At 40.8% G+C, this 5,141-nt stretch overlaps 1 protein-coding gene across 1 annotated transcript in view; it reads left to right on the top strand.

The window, feature by feature from the left end:
* LOC101849955 overlaps nt 1–5,141 on the top strand; it is a 95,910-nt gene that overhangs the window by 6,247 nt on the left and 84,522 nt on the right. The window lies entirely within an intron of this gene.

The following is a 5,141-nucleotide window of genomic DNA, read 5'->3' as shown; positions in this document are numbered from 1 at the left end:
GGGGGGGGGAGGTTTGCAATGCACTCGGCGTGGCTAATATTTGTTCAGTGATAACAAAGGATTTACAAATTCGTGCAACAAACGTCCCAGGTGAGCTTGCCGTAGTCGTCATGGCTGATTGCACGTCGGTACAGGTTGTACCCAAGAAGGTCCTTAGTTGCACAAAATGTACCCCAGACCAAAAAAATAGTTCGGGAAGTGTGTATCTTTGTTTTGAACTAACACTAAAAACCAAAAAGTTACATTACGAGCACTAAAACTTGAACTTTGGGACTATATTTAGCCAGTGTGAGGGCTACGGAGAGTTTCCTATATTTTCCGAGAACTATTTTCTCTTAAAATTTCCCCGAAGGCAAGGGCAATGTTTACACTGTTTACCCACCAGAGGGCTAAATTAAACCGCGGGGCTAGCAGACGAAAAACCGACGCCAGCCTCTAAACAGCTGAGAGAAATCTCGCCAGTTCTCCATCTTTTTAGAGTACGTCTTTCAAGATACTTTAGACACCAAAGTTATTATTTGCCGGTCCGGTAGATTTAAGTGTTCCTTTAGGAGGAGAAAAGTTTTGTAAGTATCAATTATTAATCTTCCGTCTACACGATACGTCTTTAACTAAGTTGAACGAGCAAACGTGTAACCTGTGTGTCTGTGTGGGACCCGGGTGCTCTGGTGTGGTTTGCTTCTTCTTTCTACCAAACGTCCATTATCGTCCTGATCTCTCCTCCTTCTTGTTTGAGGTTGTTACTCTCTTGTAACGCCTCTAATCTTCGGCATTCATATGACGTTATTGTGTTGCAAGTGCCGTAAAACACTTATTAAAATAAAAAAAACCCTCAACAAACAGGTAAGTTTAACGTGTAACCTAATTGTGACTGTGTGTGATAGCTAAATGAGGGTATGCCGCCAGCAGTAGGGCCACATGCTTTGTTGTAGCTTTGTTGTAAAAACTTTTGTTGATCATCACCAGCCTATGTATGGTCGCTTTTAATTTAATCAAACAAAAGGGGGCTAATCAGAAAAATGCTGTTCTGAGAAAATTAAAGGTAAAGTTTTTGAACCCTTGTTCAGTTTCTTTAAAAGACAGGGAGAGTTTTATATATACACCAAGTCGGGATTTGGTGAAAAAAAAAATCGGGATCGACGACAAATCACCCAGGTCAGTGAAAAGCTCTAAAGAAATTGCGAGGGTGTTCAAAGATACACGACAGTGCGCGCGCGCGTGTGTTATCATGTTATTCTTAAAAAATCCTGAAATATCACGTCAAGGACTCAATAAGTTCAAGTGTCTAACAACCCCCCCCCCCCCCCCTCCCCATCCGCGAGTCTCCAAAGACGTCCCAACCAGTGTGCATGAACTTTAGTTGACCCCACTGACCTGGAAAGATGACGGACGGTCCCCGACACCCGCGAAACTCACACGCAGAGGTCATTCCACGTGATGCGAAAACACGCCAGTTTCTCATTCACTCATACCTAGGCCTTGTTAGGCCTAGACCAATTGGAGGTTACAGTGTGGTCCTTGGCCTTGACTCGAACTCATAGCATGGAAGAGGAAGTCACCTTCTCTGCCCCCCCCCCCCCCCCCCTCCTCTGGGCTCCTGACACGTGACTCTTTCTGCAGTCTGTTTACTGCTACTCCATGGCTCATTCTTACTGCTGTCTTTCAGCCATACCCCTAATCTTCTGGTAGGTGAAAGATCTACACCTAGCCTTCTCGGACAAGACCGAAAAGTCTTGGAGGTCTCGTGTACAAGTTGCGCACGTTAAAGACCCCTTGGTGGTGTAAATTTGATAAATGTAGGCATCGGGCGCCACCCCGGCAAATTGAAAATTTCCTAGCGACTGAAAATGTTTAATCTGTCCCGCGCACTCATAATACTCATACTCATACTCATAATTATGGCCCTATGCAGTTGGAGCGCCGTACGTTTAACATTTACAAAAAAAAAAAAGAAAAAAAGAAAGAGAAAAAAAAGGTCAAGTCAGACACTAACCAACCACCCCAGTACAGTTGGTGCCGACACAAAGAGGTGTGAAGTTCCAGTCTGTTCGTGCTCTTTTTTTTTTTTTACCAATCCTTAACAGTAACTGATCCCGCACCCTATTATTTCTACTAGACTACTGACTTGATCATGGTCTCTTTAAGTGAGCTATAAAGGCATCAAAATTTGTCAAAACAATTTTCTTCTTGTGGGTGATTGGCGGGTGCTCTGGTGTGGTTTGCTTCTTCGTTCCTATCAAACATCTATCGTCCTTATCTCTTCTTCTTCTTTTTTGTGTATATTACTCTCTTGTAACACCTCTAATATTCTGGCGCTCATATGACCTTATGCAGTTGCGAGCGCAGTAAAACTCGTACTAAAACTTTAAAAAATCTTCTTCTTGCATTTCTTTCCTCATTCTGTTTGCGCTGATGATAATAAAGAAGGGAAAAAAAAAAAGAAAGAAAAAAGGAGAATACAAATAAAAAAAAGAAAAGGAGAAGGAATGAAGGAATGATGTAATATTTTTTGCACTGACTCGATACAATGGTCGATTAATGGAGACAAGATCAGGGTCTTTGTGAACCTTTTGTCATTTCCGTTAAATTTTGTTGGTGTCTGTGTCTCTCCATCAGTGTGAAATATACAGTGGTCTCCACCAAACTTCTAAGTCGGACTAAGAATATACGGTAGTCAACGCCTAACTTCTAAGAACGCGTAAGAATCCATTTGGTCTAAGAATATATGGTAGTCTCCGCATAACTTAAAAAAATACTCCATGTAAGAATGCAGTCGCTTCTAAAAACATACAGTGGTCTTCGTCTAACTTTTAACAACGCTCTATGTAAGAATCCATTCCGTCTAAGAATATATATAGTAGTCTCTGCCCAACTTCTAAGAACGCTCCAAGTAAGAATTCATTCCGTCTAAGAATATACGGTAGTAAGTCTTCACCTAACTTTTTAGAACGCTCCATGTAAGAACCCATTCCGTCTCAGAATATACGGTAGTCTCTGCCTAACTTTAAAGAATGCTCCATGTAAGAACCTAGTTTATCTAATAATATACGGTTGTCTCGGCATAACTTAAAAAAATGCTCCATGTAAGAATCCATTCCGTCAAAGAATATACGGTAGTCTCAGGGCTGCCATCAGTTCTGTTTTTTTTCGTAATCATTACGATTTTTTAACCTCTCTGCGAAATTCCGATGGTAAGGCGATTTATTATGATTTTTACCGTCAGCAGATTTTTAGCTATAAAAAAGTATTTTTGGTTCTTTTTTTATTTTACAAGTCTTAGTGCAGACCTGTAAATCGTCAGCCAATAGTCGGAAAACTGCCAATCTCTAAATCAACCCCCTCCCCCCCCCCCTAAAAAAGGAATGGCTGGCCCACGTCGCATGAGTTAACCTTGCCCACAATAATACCGTACACGAGTAGAAGCATTGTTCGTTGTAATATAGTAATTTGGAAATGAGAGCACTATTGCGAATTTTTGTGGGAAATTACTAATTTTCTTCATGTTCATTACTAAGAACCATGGAGATGTTTTGGCAGCCCTGTAGTCTCTGCATAACTTTTAAGAACACTCCATGTTAAAACCCATTCCGTCTAAGAACATACGGTAGTCTCCGCATAACTTTTAAGAATGCTCCACGTAAGAACGCAGTCGCGTCAAATAATATACAGTTTTCTTCGTCTAACATTTAAGAACGCGTAAGAATCCATTCCGTCTAAGAATATACGGTAGTCTCCGCCTAACTTCTAAGAACGCTCAATGTAAGAATCCAGTACAAATAATATACAGTGGTCTTCACCTAACTTCTAAGAACGCTCCAAGTAAGAATCCAGTACATGAAAGAATGTGTAAGAGCTGCTCTAAAAATTAAACACTGGCCCAAAAATACAGTCTGAGCATGTGCAAGTATTTTTGAAAGTTTTAGTGCTGCTTGTCCATACTTTGGGCAGTTTGGGGTGAAGGGGGAGGGGTATGGGTGGTTGGAGGATGCTCTGGTGGGGTCTGCTACTTTTTTCCCTGAAACATTGTCCTCATCTCTTCCTTCTTTTTTTTGTTGTTGTTGTGTTTATTACTCTCTTGTAACACCTAATTATGGGGGTCTCATGGTCTAGAGGTATGGTGATCATCTCTTTCTTATTCAGTAGATCCTGGGTCGAATCCTGACAGCGACGGAAAATCATATGTATATGAGGCTTCACGAATATATGAAATGCTGAAACCAAGAGAGAAGCCCGCAAGCTGTGCGCATCCACAATGTTAAAAAAATGTTCAAAATGTGGCAAACTTTTCTCTGCCAGAATTGGTCTCATCAGCTACAGCATAAGCCATAAATCATCTAAACCTTTAATTCTTCAAATTCTTCTATTTCGCCGGAGAAATGTTCTTCTTTGTGGATGTATTGGTCGTCGTTACACGTTGAAGGGCGAGCTATTATATGTGTTACGGTGCATTGGAATCGAGTGCTCGTCAATTTTTGGGCATATAGAGTTATTGGTATCATCTTAAAGGATTTTCATTCGCCTTGCTTTCGATGGAAATCCATTTATCTTGAATAGAAGTCCAGATATTTGCGATTAAATGAGGTGGGGACGCCTGGTTTCAGAAGTATAGTTAGCGAGAAAATGGCCAATAATGTTTGGTGACTTCCATTGGTAAAGAGTCCTTGGAAACTGCCAATGACATTTTTAGTGCCTTTTATCAACGGTTTTCCTTAAAATCCACACATTAAAGTGTTTTTGAATGGACATGCAAGGTGCTGAGCCAAAAGACAAAAATAAAAAAGCCCCGCATAAGCTGGCCGAAAAATGCCGATTTCTCGGATTTAATTATTTTGTTGAGCGCCTGATTTCACCATGATGCCTCACATAAGCTTTCTCCATTACTCTATTGGGGGCTCCGGCTAAGTAAGTAGTGAGTTTAGACTCAAATAATGTCAAGCAAGTGTCTGTGACACGAGGATCAGATGGATGGTCACAAGTCACAAGACACGACAACCCCAGCTGAAAATACAAGGCGCTGCACAGTGGCGACCGACAGTGGCATTGTTGTAAACTTTTCTGTATTTATGTAATATTGTGTATTTATGTATGTATTTATGCATGTATTTATGTATGTACGTGTTTACAATTATGTAGGCCCTATT

This window comes from Aplysia californica, unplaced genomic scaffold, assembly GCF_000002075.1.
Source record: "Aplysia californica isolate F4 #8 unplaced genomic scaffold, AplCal3.0 scaffold00571, whole genome shotgun sequence".
Classification (NCBI taxonomy): Eukaryota; Metazoa; Mollusca; class Gastropoda; order Aplysiida; family Aplysiidae; genus Aplysia; species Aplysia californica.
The sequence above is the reverse complement of the archived record's forward strand: the minus strand, read 5'-3'. Positions and strand labels throughout refer to the sequence as shown.